This window comes from Kogia breviceps, chromosome 8, assembly GCF_026419965.1.
Source record: "Kogia breviceps isolate mKogBre1 chromosome 8, mKogBre1 haplotype 1, whole genome shotgun sequence".
Classification (NCBI taxonomy): Eukaryota; Metazoa; Chordata; class Mammalia; order Artiodactyla; family Physeteridae; genus Kogia; species Kogia breviceps.
In genome coordinates, this window is record NC_081317.1 from 115,408,228 (window position 1) to 115,427,605 (window position 19,378).

Genomic DNA, 19,378 nt, shown 5'->3' on the forward strand with positions numbered 1-19,378 from the left:
TCTGTCAGATGTCAGTCATTTGAAGGTAATTGTTTTCTTTTGTTATTATATTTTTCTCTTTGATTTTCAATAAAATGCGTCTAGGTGTTCATTTTCTGTTGTCTCTTTGAAACACTGCTCTTATGTTTTGTTGGTATGTTTATATTTGAGTTTACAATTGGTTAATTGATTCCATTAAACTAGGGTGCCTCTACCAGATAAAGGAAGCCCCATATATCTTCTGTTAATGCTTTGCATGATTTTAAAGCCCTGATTTAGTTTCTCAGGAAAGTTTAAACTCATTTTTCTGTTTTTAACATAAACATTACAATTATGCTAGTTTATTTGCTTCCAGAAGAATCAAGATTCCAAAGATTTCCGAAAAGTTGGTTATCCTCAAATTGTAACTTGAAATATGGAAGAAGACACCTTACCTACAATTCAAAATGGGGAAGTATTTCCATGAAATGTGATGAGTTAACTATACTTTATTAGATTTATTTTTGTACTTGTTTCTTGTATTTAAAAACTTAATGTTAACATATTTGATTAGTTTGCATGATGGTTTGAATTACTTCTCCCACACTCAACATTTCTGTATGTTTTTCTAGACACCAATATGTGGAATAATTTTAGCATTATATAAATTTTTGAATCAAAGACATCTGGAGGGATAGCATTCTTAGGAGGAAAAGGGAAGAACTGCCCAGAGTATAAAAATCATGTATTTCAGTTTCAGAATTCATCTTTAATTTTTCAGTTCATCTACATTGCTTAAGGTCATGAATATAAAATAAGTAACAGAATATAATTAGTATTTTACTATGAGTGAACAAAATTACAATTAAGTTACATTTTCCAAAAATACAATGTATATTTTAGATAGACAGTAATCACACAATTTTAAAAATTATCCTGTTGCCTAGTTGAAGATAGAGTGAAGGTTATCTCTGAAAATCATAGTATATCCTGAATTAAATATTTCCCCAGTCATCACTAAAACCACTGAGGCACCTACACAGGGAATTTAAAAGAGCTTCACCAGGGACTATTCACTTGCTTCCTAAAAGAAGTACTATTTAGTCCTGGTGAGGAATAAAAAAAATTTTTTAATCTATATCATCTGTATATTTTATGTAATCCTAAAATCCTGTTAGGATTACATCAGGCAAAGCATCCAAGAGAATTATTTTGTAGAATGTGTAATCGTATAAAAATTCAGTTGTTATAACCTCTTACAACACACTCTTTTCCCTACATGACATTATTTTACAACTTTCAGAGAATCAAGAGTAATTTGTTCCTAAGAAAAACTGAGTATTCCAGTCTTATTCGTAATGAGTCCCATATTACCAGCCAAGGGACCTTTTTCTTATTTAAATGTTCTACCTTCCTTCTTTCAACCTTTATTTCTCCACTCATATTTTTCTTTTATTTTCAGGTATCTGACATAAGAGCAGACAAGAATTTGTTTTTCAGAACTCATAGGCAAGAAACATAACTACGTTTTAAAATTTCTAAGGGAAGTTAAATCCAGTGTGAGCACTTTACGTACTTAGCGTGGATATCGGGACATCTGGATTGAGTCAATCTCAGGGCCCCTACCCATTTCTACTGGATAGGAAATGATGCCAGGGGGTTTACGTTGTCAATGGGAAGAGGCCTCAGCACAGAAGCCTTTGCCGCTTCTGCTACAAGAAGCTCTTGGCCTGTCTTCTGTTCTCTGCCAGCCCTCGACATCATTTAGGACACAGATTTGCCCATCACACCAGCTTCGTGACAGGAAGACCATACCTCTTCCTGCTGCTTTTAATGATGCTGAGCTACTTGTCAGCTGCCTGGAGATTTTCTTTCAATAGGCCCTGGAAATTCAAAGCCACAATTCCTTCGGCAATAAGAAAGGCCTCGACCCTAGAAAACCTAGGTTGGATTAGAATGTTTTTAATAGGTGAGAGATGAGGAACAAGAATAGCAGACAATCTTCTTTTCAGCCTTTCTGTTTCACACATATAAGGAGACAGAAATGAGTGTCTCAGTAAATTACCGTGCCACATATACAAACCATGTTTCAGGGACCAAGGATACAGGTGACTGTTCCTTATTCTCCCCCATGAGTAGCTTTCCGCAAGATTGGTCCAAAGAACACAGGTGGTTTTGTATAGTCTGTGAACTAGTAGTTTCAGAGAAAAAGAAAAAAATATATATAATTTTTTTACATATTTCACACATTTTAAATGTAAGATTGTATTTTTCCTTATTAACTGTTGTTGCATCACATGCCTGATTTGTAAATCAATAATAACGGTTAGAGTGTATGCCATGATAATAGTTAAGAATGACTTTCTAAATTTAAAAAAAATCAAGACACCAATGACATTGTACATTGCAAATCAGTGTGTGCTGCAGGAACTCGAGTTATGTTTTTTAAAGAAGCAGAGGAAGAAAGAAGGGTGTACGTTTGATAAATGGATTTTATTGGACCAGCAGTCTCCAGTGCATTGACTATTAAGATGCTTTATCCAACAGTGGAATAAAGGAGCAACACTTCGTGCAATCTTCTAACAAAACACAGTGGGCTTTCCGGTAAGCCATTTGATTTTTTTTTTCCTGAGAAAGTGCACAACAGTGCCTTCTGGGATAACAGTTTTTACATTTCTCTCTATAAAAGTGGAGTCCAAAACTACATAGAATTGCACGGATCCAGCAAAAACACCTAAAGTAACATTATTGCTGAGAGGACTGCAAAAGAAAGCACCCGGTTACATTTGTTCAGAAAGAAAGTTAATTTCCAAATCCAGTTTTCAAAAGATACTTTTTCAAAACACCAGTTTAATTCAGTGGGAGAGAGCACATCTCATGCATTGATGGTAAACCAGATAACCCCCTGTGGGCCCAAGGTCTTGGCAAGTCTGTACCTCCCCTAGTAATTAGGTTCAAAACCAATATCCCAGAGAAAAATGGAGAAGTAAGTGAATTTACATTGCTAACACCCAAAGGAATGAGGACTCATAAAAGAAATTAAATTCAGATATGGAAAAATAAAAGTATAACAATTTAATATAAACAGTATATTTAATTTCCAAAATCCTACTGTGAACTAGATAGGATTACCTCCATTTTACATTTGATGAAATGGAGATCAAAGATTATATTTGTTTTCTAGTTATGCATAACAAATGACCACACATTCAGTGGCTTAAACCAACACGCGTTTATTAACTCACAGTCTCTGTAGGTAGAGGTCCTGGCATACCGTCTACCTGGATCCTGATCCTCTGTGTCAGGGGCTTACTGGGATGCAATGCAAGTACAGTCAGGGATGCCCTCACATTAGAGACTCAAATGGGGATAGGTCTGCTTCCAAGATCATCCAGGTTCTTAGAGAATTCATTTCATTACGGTTGTAGGTTGAAAGTTTCAATTTCTTGATGGAGACAATACTCAGATCCAGAGGCCACCTGCAGCTCCTTGCCATGCGACCAATAAAATGCTGTAAGTTGTAGTTTTAATATGTCTATTATGAAGATCTAGTCAAGTGATGATTGGCCTTTCAATTTTCCTTTTCTTTAAAATGCTTATTTTTATGTTTTGTTGATTTTTCTTTTCCTCAGTTTTATTGAGATACAATTGTTGTATAATGGTATATTCGTCTCAGGTATACAACATAATGATTTGAAATGATTACTACGATAAGTTAACATCTATCAGCTCACACGATTACAGATTTTTTGTGTGACGGGAATTTTTAAGACCTAATCTACAGTAACTTTCAAATACACAAAGCAATATGGTTAACTAAAGTCATCAGACTATCACATGCCTAAAACTTATTTATTTTATAACTGGAAGTTTGTACCTTTTGAGCACCTTCACCCATTTCCCCATTGTTGTCTGCTTCTGTAAACTCAGTGATTGTAGATTCCACCTGTGAGATAATACACTGTATGTCTTTCTTTGCCTGAGTTATTCACTTAGCATAATGCCCTCAAGGTCCATCCTTATTGTCAAAAATGACAGGATTTCCTCTATGGTGGAATAATATTTCATTGCATATGTGTGTATATATGTGTGTGTGTGTGTGTGTGAGTATATATATGCTTCATCCATTCATCCATAGATGGACACTTAGGTTGTTTTCATGTCTTGGATATTTTAAATACTGTTGAAATGAACATGGGGGTATAGATATCTCTTCAAAATAGTGTTTTTTTGTTTACTTCAAATGAATACCCTGGAGTGGGATTGCTGGATTATATGGCAGTTCTATTTCTAGTTTTTTGAGGACCCTGTATACTGTTTTCCATAGTGGCTACACCAATTTACATTCTCATCAACAGTGAATAAGGGTCCCCCTTTTTCCACATCCTCACCAACGCTTGTTATCTCGTCTTTTTGATGACAGCCTTTCTAGCAGGTATGGGGTGATGTCTCGTTGTGGTGGTGATTTGCATTTCCCTGATTAGTGGAGTTGAGCATCTTTTCATGTACTGGTTGGCCACTTGACTTCATTGAAAAATGTCTATTCAGTTCCTCTGCCCATTTTTAATCAGATTATTACTATTATTTGCTTTTGAATTGTATGAGTTCTTTATACATTTTGGCTAGTATCCCATATCAGGTGCATGGTTTTCAAATATTTTCTCCCATTCCATAGGTTGCCTTTTCATTTTGTTGATGGTTGCCTTTGCTGTGCAGAAGCTTTTTAGCTTGAGGTTGTCTAATGTTTTGTTTTCATTGCCTTTGCTTTTGGTGTCAAACATAAAAATCATTGCCAAGACTGATGTCAAGGACCTTATTCCTCATGTTTTTTTTCTAGGAGTTTACAGTGTCTGATATTACATTCAAGTTTAGTCCTTTTTGACTTGATTTTTGTGTATGGTGTAAGACAGGGATCCAGCTTCATTCTCCGGCATGTGGCAGCCTAGTTTCCCCTGCACCACTTATTGAAGAGACTGTCCTTCTCCACTGTGTATTCTTGGCTACTTTGTTGTAAATTAACTGACCATACATGTGTGATTTTTTTTTTATAGGTTCTCTATTTGACTGATTGTTCAAGGTGTGTGCTTTTATGCCAACACCATGCTATTTTATTACTGCATTGTAATATAGTTTGAAATCAGAAAGCATGATGCCTTCACCTTTGTTTTTTCTTTCTTATGATTGCTTTGGCTATTCAGTCTTTTGTGGCTCTATGCAAATTTTAGGATTGTTTGTCCATTTTCTGTGCAAAATGCTGTTTGAATTTTGAGAGGGATTGCATGCAGATTGCTTTGGGTTACAGACATTGTAACAGTATTAATTTCCAATCAATGAACATAGAATACCCTTGCATTTATTTGTGCCTTTAATTTCTTTAATTAATGTTTGTAGTTTTCTGTGTACAGAACTTTTGTCTCCTTGTTTAAATTAATCTTGGGTATTCTTTTTGATGTGATAAAATAGGATTGTTTCTTTAATTTCTCTTTCTGATAGTGTGTTATTTATAGAATTGCAACACGTTTGTATATTGATTTTGTATTACGTAACTTTACTAAATTCAATTATTAGTTCTAACAGTTTTTGGTGGAGTCCTTCGGGTTGTCTGTATATAATATAATGCCGTCTGCAAATAGGGAAAGTTATACTTCTTTCTTTCCAATTTGAATGCCTTTTATTTTTCTTGCTAGTTGCCATGGCTAGGACTTTCAGTACCATGTTGAATACAAGTGGTGAGAGTGGGCACCCTTGTCTTGTTCCTGATCTTGGAGGAAAAGCTTTTCACTGTTGAAAATGATGTTGGCTCTGGATTTGTCATATATGGTCTTTAGTACACTGAGGTACATTTCTTTTATGCCTAACTTGTTGAGGGATTTTTTTTTTATTATAAATGAATGTTTGATTGTCAGATACTTTTTCTGCATCTATTGAAATGGCATGATTTTTATCCTCCATTTGTTAACATGGTGTATCACATTGATTGGTTGATTGTGGACACTGAACCATCCTGGTATCTATGGAATAAATCCTGCTTGATCATGATATATTAGGATAGTTCTGGCCTCATAAAAGACTTCAGAAGTGTCCCGTCTCTTCTATTTTCTGAAGAGAAGTATTCCAATTTGGTATAGCAATTATATTTGAAAAATTGGTATATTTCCTTTAAAAATATTTGGTAGATTTCAGCAATGAAATCAACTAGACTTAAGTCTTCTTTCACAGAAGAATTTGCACCACAAATTTAAAACTTTGATAGATAAGTGATTATTCAGGGTACCCCTCTTTCTTCTTGAGGAAGTTTTATAATTTGTGTCTTTTAATGAATTCTTCATTTCATCTAATTTGCCAAAGTTATGGGCACAGCTTTTTTGGTACTCATTTTTTACTATTTAATGCCTGAAAAAGTCAGTCACGATGTTCCATAATTCATTTCTGATATCATTGAATTGCATCTTCTCATTTTTTTCATTTTCATGATCTCTTTGGAGATTTATAAATTTCATTGACGTCAAAAAACAGGTTTGCTTTCACTGATTATTCCCTAATGTGCTTGGTTTTCAATTTCATTGATTTCTTCCTTTATCTAAATTATTTCTTTCACTCTGCTTGCTTTGGGTTTTAATTTCTTCTTCCTTCTGTGGTTTCCTAAAATGGAAGCTTAGATTGTTGATTTGAGACTTTTGCTCTTTTTAAATATAAGTGTTCAGTGCTATACATTTCTCTCCTAGCATTGCTTTAGCTGCATTTCCAAAAATTTTATATGTTGCCTTTTAACTTTTGTTCAGTTCAAAATATTTTTTAAAAATTTCCTGAGGCTACCACTATGATCTCACACTTCTGCACTGAGCTTCCCTTTCTCTGTAACGTTATTCCTCCAAAGGTCCTTACAGTTTCCTTCTTCAAGTTTTCAGGTCATTCGAATGTTGTCTTCCCAGTGATATCATTTTATTTAAAATGTAACCCTCCAGGCACATCATTTTTCTTACCCCATTAAATTTTTTTCTTCAAATAATCTATCATCTTCCAATATACTGTATATTGTTCATCATCTGTGCCAACTCACCACTGTCCCAACTCAGCAGAATGTAAGTTTCATGATATCAGAATATTTTTTCCACTGAATCCTCAGTACGTAGTTTACTCAGTCGTATGCTCAATACTCAATATTTACTGAATAATTTTGTCTCCTTGGAGTTAGTTATTCATAAATTATATTCTGGTATTTCCTAGCCCTTCACTCTGAATTAATTTCCTATGTAGATATATTCAGTAGTACTTTAAAACTCAAATTTCATCCTTATTACAGTTGTTTTAAATATGCAGAAGAGTACTTTTAATCCTAATTCTACTTTACACGTAAGAAAAAGGTATCTTCAAGAATAAAGACTGACACATGCAAAAAGCTGGGAATAGGACAGGAAGTAGAACTTTAAAAGTTCTTCTATTGATAAGCCTAGCACCTTTACGGCAGATACATATATCCAGGCAGTAGTACACATGAGGAGTATAAATACAGACTTCAACAAACTTACATTATATACATAGCCAAAAAATCTAAATGCATATTACATATGCATGCATAAATATATAATCAGTGTTGTTTATGAAGTGATCTATGAAAATATTTTTAATCATAAATAATATTACCAGTTTCTTATTAATGAATTTAAATGTCTAAATTTAAATTATTTTACAAACCATTGGCAACTATGGCTAGAGAAATAATGTGATATTTTTTAAAATAAAATTTGAATGGAAATTTAAATATAGTTCACATTCCTCTAAAAAGGAGTATTTTAGAATAAGAGTGTATTATTTCAGTAGCCAGGCAACATTATGGCCTTGAGATATTCTAATTCTCAACACATAGCCAAGGGTTTCTGAATTCCCCTGAGACATTATTATTTCTAATAACCAGATTTCCAGAGTTACATTCCCATTACAGAGCTTCATTAATCTGTGGAATGTATGTAGCTCTCAGATAGCAAGATTTTATGAAGGTTTGTCACATGTTCCCTTGTTAGTTGGGAAGGATAATGAGCAAATCAGAATATTTTCCCCCAAATTAGCTTCAATCTGTTAAATTAAGCTCCCTCCAAAATAATGGTCATATATAAAGATGCAAAGTATAGAAATGTTTTTTCCATTTCAAATACAGTGTTTCCAGCTCAATGGAGCCTTGGAAATTTTTAACAGCAACTCAAAATTATGTATAGTTCAATCAACTCTTTTATATTTTTGGTAGTTTGTGGATTTTTATTTTTCTCTTCTAAAAATACCCAGTTAGAACAAATCTCCTTTGTAAATGCAGACTATTATAAATGCAGACTATTATCCATCTTTAATCATTCAAAAACTGTGCAATAGTACCAACTTAAATATATCCTTCTAAGGACTTTTCTCTAATTCCACGTTTCTGCCACATGCAAAATTAATCCCATTTAACAAAACTGCAATAATCACTTTGAAAGGCCATGCCAAAATGTGGATAAATAATTGCGAAAGGCCTGAGTCTTTGATCTTTATTAACACAAGCTAGACAAATGCTGACAGAGAGGTTTTAAATATAAACCATATTAAATGAGACAGTGACTACTAGAATCTCAGAAACTCCTAAGAGTTCTTTTAAAAATAAATGAGCTAAGAAATAAGAAGGAAAAGGACAGGAATGATACAAGAAAGAGGAACTACTCTTTCAACTTAATTCAATCTCTGTCAACCAGTTTGCCGTTTCCTCCTCCTTTCTTAATCTCTGAAATATGGAATCTCCCAGCCTATATTCTTGAAATCTCTCTCTTTACTCTCCACATGACCTCGACCAGTCTCATGGATATAAAAACCACTACACGCTATTTAATTTCAAATTATAACTGCAGTGTACACCTATTTCCTTAACAGCCTACTGGACAATTGTACATAGATGTCCTAAACCAAACTCCTCATTCCCAAACCACACACCTTCTCTTCTTTGTCAATTCCATCTCAGTATAGAGTGATTCCATTTTACCATCTTAACAGGAAAACCATAGTCACCTACACAGAGGGGTCTCCTGGATGATTTTTCTTTCTCTTCTGCCTCACCTGCAATTCAGCACCAAATGATACTGATTCTACCTTCAACGTACAGGAAGAAACCAACATTTTCTCCTACCTCTTCCGCTATCAGGCTGGTCCAAACCATCAACTTTTGTATGAATTATTTCAATAACCTTAAATTGATCTTCCTGATGCTGCTGCATCCCGTTAGAGTCAATTCTCAATGAAGCAACCACAATAACACATCTAAAACGTCTTTCCGATAAAATTCTCCTTATGCTCCAAATCCTGCAGTGGTTTTCCCACTCACTCCAGGTAAACATTCAGGACTTTGAGTAGTTCATAGGTCTTCCACATTCTAGCTCCTAACTTCTTCCCACTCTACCTCCTACCACAAACCTGACACCCACCGTATCCTGTTCAAGTATCACTTAAACAGAGTTTTCCCTGAATACTCTATGTAAAATAACACTCTAGCACCACGTTAACACTCGATATCCCTCATCTTGCTGCATTTTTGTCCAGAGCACTATCCCTCTATAATTATTTATATTCTGCTACTGTCAATTAGACTGTCAGTTCGATTAGAGCAAGGGCTACTCTGTTTTGCTGTATGTTAATAATTGCCCATTGAAGTTACTCCATAAATATTCACTGAATTAATAAATACTAATACTGCTCACCTGTTTTTCTCGACTCCACCAGGGGTCTATAGGTTTCTGTTGTTATGCATAATTTCCTTATCTCATTATAAATGTTTATCATCTCCTTCCTACCACCCTCCCCTTGCTTCCAAACTTATTTCACTATGCCCCAGGGAATTTTTGGTTTTGACCAAATCACTCTACTGCATCTTTATCCTCTTCAAGATTATTTCAGTATTTCCACTACCTAAATTGAAAAGAGGATAATCTTCTCTTAAGTAGAATCTGTACATCAGAATAATGAGGTGCGCTTAGGGGTTTATTCTCATCATCCAAGGCTATCTCCAAACCACCTGTCTCTCTCCACTTATAAAATCTCTTCATTCAGTTAAAATCATGACATTTTGCTATTCCACCCTCTCTATATTTTTTCTTCCTTTTTTTTTGGGGGGGGGGTCACCCAAGCTATCTGGTCTCTGTATTATCTTGGAAAGATTTAGCACCTGGCTCATAACTAACTCTTTTGTTCTCTTGGTGACTTCAACTTACATGTGATTAAACCATCCAGCTTACTAGCCTCTAAGACCCTTGACCTGTAGATCTCTAGTGAGCTTTTGCTTCATTCTATCCAACTACCTTATTCCCATGTTATATCATGGATCTTATCCGCAGAAATCACATTACCTTCAAAACTAATTTTAACCTGAAAAGCCTTCCAATATAACCTATATTGTATGTATATAAGCATTAACTTTATTAATGATTTGACATCACTGAGATCCTCAATTTCTTTCAAAAATTCATAAATTTTAACCTCCTTCTTTCCCAATCATGTGGAAACTCTCCATTCCTGGAGGGTCTTAACTTACACATGTGCAGAAAATTTTGCTGGAAAAAAATCACATACTGGACAAAACCGTCTCACTCTATGTTCATGATCACTGATCTCCATGGGTCCTCAACCCTACCTAGTAACTGCACTATCTTTACTCTTGAACATCTGCTCTTACTGTGATGACTATTTCTCATATTCTCACTTATCACTCCTTCTTCACACGCATCACTTTTAGCTTCTGAACTTGTCTTTTATTTTCTAAGCAATCCAAAATCTTTACATCTTATTCTTATTTTCCATCACCAAATGTGCAAATCTACCTGTCTTATTCTTTTCAATAAATTACAGTGAATCACAATGAGAACTACGATGGGCATGTGATTCTCCCTTACCAAATGTAAGTTTCTCCATTTGTGCAGTAGACTCAAAGACTTTAACACCTTAAATTATACATTTTCATTCCTTAACAGTCAAGATCTCTTATTCTCTAGCATAGAATATCAGCTTACAAACAAGTTCTCCCTTGACACATGTTGTTCCAGGTTCTTTTTTTCCATATTTTTACAATACAATTATTTCCAAATAGTTTTCAGTTGACCACATTTTTATTCATAAACCCAATACCTGCTTTTCTGTCCCGCCACATTTCTGGAACTCCTCTTGGAAAGTTGATGGTCTCCAGGGCGCCAATTCTTAGCAGGCACTTGAGGAACATGATCTATGTACTCTGTTCTTTGTTGTTCAAAGTCATACACTCCCTTGTTCTTGAAACACTCCCTCCTCTTAGTCCCTGTGACTCCTTCCTTTCCTACTAATTGAAGAGTTGGAATTACTTTCCTCTTTCTGATGTCTAAATTCTGGGCGCTTAGTCATGAGGTTCTATGCTCCTTTCTCTGTAACCTGTCCTGGATGCCCTCAACTGATTCTGTTATTTAAAATACAATCAGATGACTCTACTTATTTCCCAAGGAAAGGCCATGAATTTGGATTATAATTAATAATCTAAAAGCTATGTTTATATATCACATATGGAAAATTTATCATATTCAAAAAGTATTCACTATTTCCTACCTCAAATGTGTTTTCTTACCCTAGTTTTCTTCTACTTAGTAAATGGCACCACCATCCACCTGGTTGGCCAAGTCAGAAACTAGTAGTATAATCTTTGATTCCTCTCTCTTTTATTTCCCACATCCAATCCATCATTCAGTCCTGGATATGCTACCTCAAAATTATATCTCAAGACAAATAGCATAATATCACTTATATGTGGAATCTAAAATGATACAAATACACTCACAGACATAGAAAACAAACTTATGGTTACCAAAGGGGAAAGAGGGGGAGAGACAAATTAGGATTCGGGGATTAGCAGATAAAAGCTACTATATATAAAATAGATAAACAACAAGAACCTACTGTATAGCACAGGGAACTATACTCAGTATCTTGTAATAACCTATAATGGAAAAGAATCTGAAAAAGGAAATATATATATGTATACACAGATATGTATATATATATATATATATATATATATATATACACAAATATATATATATACGAACTGCATTATTTTGCCATACACGTGAAACTAACACATTGTAAATTAACTCTAATTCAATAAAAAAAGAAAATCACTTTGATATTATGCAAGAAAAACAATTATATCTCATACTTTCCCATTTTAAACATTGAAAAGTAAAACAGTTATAATTTGGACTTACCTAATTAAAAGGCATTTTGGTGGAGAAGGAAGTAGGGGTCTCCTGCATTTAGATGAATATTACTGTTAAAAACAAGGTTACAGAAAGTTAAAATATACCAATTAATTTTCCCTATGTACCTGTTTTTATTTCCTTCCAAGTTTTAATATTCTTCAGCACCACCCATTTTTTAAATCAAAAAGTCTTATAAAGTATCCCCTTTTAGAAAAGAAATTAATGTATATTACTATAATTTTTCTTTTTACCCAATTCTTTCTTTTGAAAATTTATTCTTCCATTCCTTTTGACATCCTAAATAAAATCAGCACCAAACCAAGCCTTTGTTTTTAGAACCTGTCATTACTTTTTCCAGCTGAATATAAGCCACACCTAGGCATATCTATTATAGTTGTTGAAATTTTTTTAAAAAGAAATATTAAAGCAGACAGAGGAAAAAAATACATTACCTTCAAACTATGTCTCCGTAATTATCAAACCAACCATAAAAAAAATGACAAATTTAAAATGCTAAAAGAAAATGTTTCAACCTAGATTTCTACCCAGTGAAGTTATCTTGCAAACATAAACATGGTTTTTAGAAAGACAGAAAGTGAAAGCATTAATCTCTAAAAATTTTGACACTAAAGGATACATAAAAGGTGGTTTTTCAGGAAGAATAACAATGATCTCAGAAGACAGTACAAAATTATAAGAAAAAGAATGAAGTTAAAGTGCTAATATATGTATAAACATAAATACATACTAAATATATATTCACTGAGCAAAATAATAGTAATGCAAAGAGCACAAAAAGGTCATCAATTTTAAGAATTCAAAGATGCCTTCATATTTAGATAGATGGTAAAAATAATAATTTTATTGAGATATCTCAAGGAACTGGTCATCTTTATAATGATCAACAAAGATAATCAAAGAATAGATGATTAGTAAGTTAATAGAAAATAAAATAATAAGATTATCAGGCTGGGCTAAAAAATATAAAGCAACTATATGAAGCTTATGTGAGTCACCACTTAAAGCTAAGTAAACAGAAATTTCAACAAAGAATAAGAAAGAAAACATTTAAAACATTAGACAAAAGAAAGCAGTGTAACTATTTCAATGACAGCCAAAAAGGTCCTAAGGAAATACAAATTGAGACAAAGAGAAACATTTCATAGGAATAAAGCATTCAAATTTGCAGAAAGATATCACAATCCGCACTCTGTATATACTTAATACCTTACCTTTCAAAACATGTAAAGAAAAAATAACAGAAGGTGAAATGGACAAATTTCCAATCACAAAAAAGCCCTTAACCCATCTCATTTAATAAGTGATAGAATAAGCCAACTAAAGATCAATAAGTCTACTGATTAAATAAGATCTAACCTGCACAATCAACAAACTTGTCCCAGTTGATTATCTACCTGTCATTCATATTACACACACACACACACACATATATATATACAGATATATGTATATACACATATATATACACACATATGTAGGTATGTGTGTGTATATATATTAAAATATATATATACATATATATATATATATATATATATATATATACTGCTAAAAGCATACATAGAGTAGATAAGCTTGTTAATTGTGTTGGTTATATCTTACTTAATCCATCTATCAATCCATCTATCTATCCATCCATCCATCCAAGCTGGCTTAAAGTTAAGACTGAGTCCACATAAGGAACATCTTAGCAATTAATATGCATCACGATTGTAGCTGCTGTGCCTGTTAAATTAATGTTAAACTTTCAAAAATCATTGTATTGTGATTTTTTTCACAGCCATACATGTGTATGTAGACAACTTTATTCATAAGGTCATTTAAAATAAACCTATTTGTATGGTTTCATCAAATGTAGCACATTTTTCTTATTTCAATTTTTACCTGTTGCACTGAAACAATCCCCAAATTGTATGGGATAAAATAATTTCTATGATGTATTCATTTCCTAGGGCTATCATAACGAATGACCACAAACTGAGTGGCTTACAACAACAGAAATTTATTCTCCCACAGTTCTGGAGGCCAGAAGTCTGCATATAAGCTATCAGTAGGGCCATGCTGCCTCTGAAGGCTCCAGGAGAGAACCTCCTGGCATATTTTAATTTATGGCAGCATAACTGCAATCTCTCTGTGGCCTATCCCCTGGGTCTCTGTGTACAAATCCTCCTCTCCTTTCCCTCCTAAAGACATCACCAGTCATTGGATCTGGGGCCTGCTATGATTTCTTCTTGAGACCCTCAGCTAGTTGCATCTGCAAAGGCCATGTTTCCAAATAAGGTCACATTCTGAGGTTCTAGGTAGAAAGAAACGTTGTGGGGTGGGGGGGGGGGGACACAATTCAACCCAATACATACATTTTCCTTTTTCTTTCTTTTCTTCTTTTGATAGAACTATTATCTATCTCACTACCATTTCACTGACTTCTATGTAATTTATCAAAATTATGGTAAGAGGTGGTTTCTAAATAGCCTAAGAAATTGTCTTTCCCAAACCCCACAAAAACGAAATGGTGGGCTCTACTTACAGTATTCCAGCTTCTCAGCCCACCTAGGAATATGTTGTCCTTGAAAAAAGAATCACAATCAATGAATGGATATTAGATATTTGAATCAAGTAGTCCAGTGTTCAAATCCAAGGCCTCTTAACTGCATGAGGCTATAAGTTTCCATAAGTATAAGCTTATGAAGTATAGGCTTAAAGTGGATGATTATCTATGGAAATCTGTGATAAGTAATTAAGATGATGCAAATAAACCTGTTAACACAACCAAAGGGACACAGTAGGCAGAGTCCACACGATGTAATCTGTTGCCACCTGACTCACCCAATGAATGTCATAGTGACACTTCACATAATGTCAATAGTATGGGTTGCTTTAGATTTGCCAGCTTGAGCTCACAAAGATGCAGCAATGTCTGAGTTCCACAATCAGACATGGATATTAAGCCTCGATGACTACTTTTGACTATGGAGAATAGCCTGGATAAGCTGTTGATCATCCCTAACAGAATATAGCGGCTATATCATTGACTCCCCATTTCTTTGCTCTGTTTCATTTATTCTTGTAGTTATTTATCATAACAATAATACTGCAGTTTTATAGAATATTGTCTTTCTGAGCAAAAGCTGGAGGTTTCAAAGTATACTATGAGGAGGGGACCTTCAAGATGGCAGAGGAGTAAGACATAGAGATCACTTTCCTCCCCACAAATACATCAAAAATACATCTGCACGTGGAACAACTCCTACAGATCACCTACTGAATGCTGGCAGAAGACCTCAGACTTCCCAAAAGGCAAGAAACTCCCCACGTAACTGGGTAGGGCAAAAGAAAAAAGAATAAACAGAGAAAAAAGAATAGGGATGGGACATGCCCCTCTAGGAGGGAGCTGTGAAGGAGGAGAGGTTCCCACACACTAGGAAGTCCCTTTACTGGTGGAGATGGGGGGTGGCGGGGGAGAAGCTTTGGAGCTGCAGAGGAGAGCGCAGCAACAGGGGTGCAGAGGGCAAAGCAGACAGATTTCCGCACAGAGGATTGGTGCCGACCAGCACTCACCAACCTGAGAGGCTTGTCTGCTCAACCGCCAGGGAGGTTGGGGGCTGGGAGCTGAGGCTTGGGGCTTCAGAGGTCAGACCCCAGGGAGAGGACTGGGGTTGGCTAAGTGAACACAGTCTGAAGGGAGCTAGTGCACCACAGCTAGCTGGGAGGGAGTCTGAGAAAAAGTCTGGACCAGGCGGAGAGGCAAGAGACCATTGTTTTGGGGTGTGCAAGAAAAGGGGATACAGAGCACCACCTAAATGAGCTCCAGAGATGGGGGCAAGCTGTGGCTATCAGCATGGGCACCAGAGACGGTCATGAAATGCTAAGACTGCTGCTGCAGCCAACAAGAAGCCTGTGTGCAACCACAGGTCAATATCTACATGTCCCCTCCAGGGAGCCTGTGTAGCCCAACACTGCCAGGCTGCACATCTAAACACTAAGGCCAAGCACCACTCAACAACCAGCAAGCTACAGTGCTGGACACTCTATGCCAAACAACTAGCAAGACAGGAACACAACCCCACCCATTAGCAGAGAGGCTGCCTAAAATTATAAGGCCACAGACACCCCAAAACACACCACCAGATACGGTCCTCCCCATCAGAAAGACAAGATCGAGACTCATCCACCAGAACACATGCACCACTCCACTACACCAGGAAGCCTACACAACCCACTGAACCAACCTTAGCTACTGGGGGCAGACACCAAAAATGGGAACTATGAACCTGCAGCCTGCGAAAAGGAGACCCTAAACACAGTAAGTTAAGCAAAATGAGAAGACAGAGAAACACAAGGCAGATGAAGGAGCAAGGTAAAAACTCACCAGACCAAACAAATGAAGAGGAAATAGGCAGTCTACCTAAAAAGAATTCAGAGTAATGATAGTAAAGATGATCAAAAATCTTGGAAATAGAATGGAGAAAATAAAAGAAATATTTAACAAAGACATAGAAGAACTAAAGAGCAAACAATGATGAACAACAAAATTAATGAAATTAAAAATTCTCTAGAAGGAATCAATAGCAAAATAACTGAGGCAGAAGAATGGATAAGTGACCTGGAAGGTAAAATAGTGGAAATGACTATTGCAGCATAGAATAAAGAATGAAAATAATTGAGGACAGTCTTAGACACCTCTGGGGCAACATTAAACACACCAACATTCAAATTACAAGGGTCCCAGAAGAAGAGGAGAAAAAGAAAGGGACTGAGAAAATATTTGAAGAGATTATAGTTGAAAACGTCTATAATATGGGAAAGGAAATAGTTAATCAAGTCCAGGAAGTGCAGAGAGTCCCATACAGGATAAATCCAAGGAGAAACATGCCAAGACACATATTAATTAAACTATCAAAAATTAAATACAAAGAAAAAATATTAAAAGCAACAAGGGAAAACAATAAATAATATACAAGGGAATCCCCATAAGGTTAACAGCTGATCTTTCAGCAGAAACTCTGCAAGCCAGAAGGGAGTGGCAGGACATATTTAAAGTGATGCAAGGGAAAAACTTACAACCAAGATTACTCTATCCAGCAAGGATCTCATTCAGATTAGACAGAGAAAGTAAAACCTTTACAGACAAGCAAAAGCTAAGAGAATTCAGCAACACCAAACCAGCTTTACAACAAATGCTAAAGGAACTTCTCTAGGCAGGAAACACAAGAGAAAGAAAAGACCTACAATAACAAACCCAAAACAATTAAGAAAATGGTAACAAGAACATACATATCAATGATTACCTTAAATGTAAATGGATTAAATGTTCCAAACAAAAGACAAAGACTGGCTCAATGGATACAAAAACAAGACCTATATATATGCTGTCTACAGGAGACCCACTTCAGACCTAGGGACACATACAGACTGAAAGTGAGGGGATAGAAAAAGGTATTCTATGTAAATGGAAATCAAAAGAAAGCTGGAGTAGCAATTCTCATATCAGACAAAATACTGTTTTAAATAAAGAACATTACAGGAGACAAAGAAGGACACTACATAATGATCACGGGATCAATCCAAGTAGAAGGTATAACAATTGTAAATATTTATGCACCCAACATAGGAGCACCTCAATACATAAGGCAAATGCTAACAGCTATAAAAGGGGAAATCAACTAACACATTCATAGTAGGGGACTTTAACAGTGCACTTTCATCAATGGACAGATCATCAAATATAAAAATAAATGAAGAAATAAGAGCTTTAAATGATACATTAAAGAAGATGGACCTAATTGATATTTATACGCCATTCCATCTAAAAACGACAGCATACACTTTCTTCTCAAGTGCTCATGGAAGATTCTCCAGGACAGATCATATCGTGGGTCACAAATCAAGCCCAGGTAAATTTAAGAAAATTGAAATCATAACAAGGATCTTTTCCAACAAGAATGCTATGAGACTAGATATCAATTACAGGAAAAAAATCTGTATAAAATACAAACTCATGGAGGCTAAACAATAGACTACTTAATAACCAAGAGATCACTGAGGAAATCCAAAAATACCTAGAAACAAATGACAATGAAAACACAATGACCCAAAACTTATGGGATGCAGCAAAAGGAGTTCTAAGAGGGAAATATTTTTTTAACATCTTTATTGGAGTATAACTGTTTTACAATAGTGTGTTGGTTTTTCCTTTACAATAAAGTGAATCAGTTATACATATACATATGTTCCCATACCTCTTCCCTAAGAGGGAAATTTATAGCAATAAAATCCTACCTTAAGAAACAAGAAACATCTCAAACAACTTAACCTTACATGTAAAGTGGTTAGAGAAAGAAGAACAAAAATAACTCAAAGTTAGCAGAAGGAAATAAATCATAAAGATCAGATCAGAAATAAATGAGAAGGAAATGAAGGAAACAATAGCAAAGATCAATAAAACTAAAAGCTGTTTGTTTGAGAAGATAAACAAAATTGATAAACCATAGCCAGACTCATCAAGAAAAAAAGGGAGAAGACTCAAATCAATAGAATTAGAAATGAAAAAGGAGAAGTAACAACTGACACTGCAGAAATACAAAGGATCATGAGAGACTACTACAAGCAACTATATGCCAATGAAATGGACAACCTGGAAGAAATGGACAAATTCTTAGAAAAGCACAACCTTCTGAGACTGAACCAGGAAGAAATATAAAATATGAACAGACTAATCTAAAGCATTGAAATTGAGATGGTGATTAAAAATCTTCCAACAAACAAAAGACCAGGACCAGATGGCTTCACAGGTGAATTCTATCAAACATTTAGAGAAGAGAAAAAAACTATCCTTCTCAAACTCTTCAAAATACAGCACAGGGAAGAACACTCCCAAACTCATTCTAAGAGGCCACTATCACCCTGATACCAAAACCAGACGAAGATGTCACAAAGAAAGAAAACGACAGGCCAATATCACTGATGAACATAGATGCAAATATGCTCAACAAAATATTAGCAAAGAGAATCCAGCAGCACATAAAAATGATCATACACCATGATGAAATGGGGTTTATTCCAGGAATGCAAGGATTCTTCAATATACGTAAATCAGTGGGATAAACCATATTTAAAAACTGAAGGAGAAAAACCATATGATCATGTCAATAGATGCAGAAAAAGCT

At 35.1% G+C, this 19,378-nt stretch overlaps 1 long non-coding RNA gene across 1 annotated transcript in view; it reads left to right on the forward strand.

Annotated features, from left to right (window-relative positions):
- Positions 1–2,380: 2,380 nt before the first annotated feature.
- LOC136794683 (uncharacterized) overlaps positions 2,381–19,378 on the forward strand; it is a 43,248-nt gene continuing 26,250 nt past the window's right edge. The window contains exons 1-2 of the long non-coding RNA XR_010841763.1: positions 2,381–2,562; positions 3,387–3,471. This is a non-coding gene — a long non-coding RNA (uncharacterized lncRNA). The remainder of the gene's footprint in view (positions 2,563–3,386; positions 3,472–19,378) is intronic.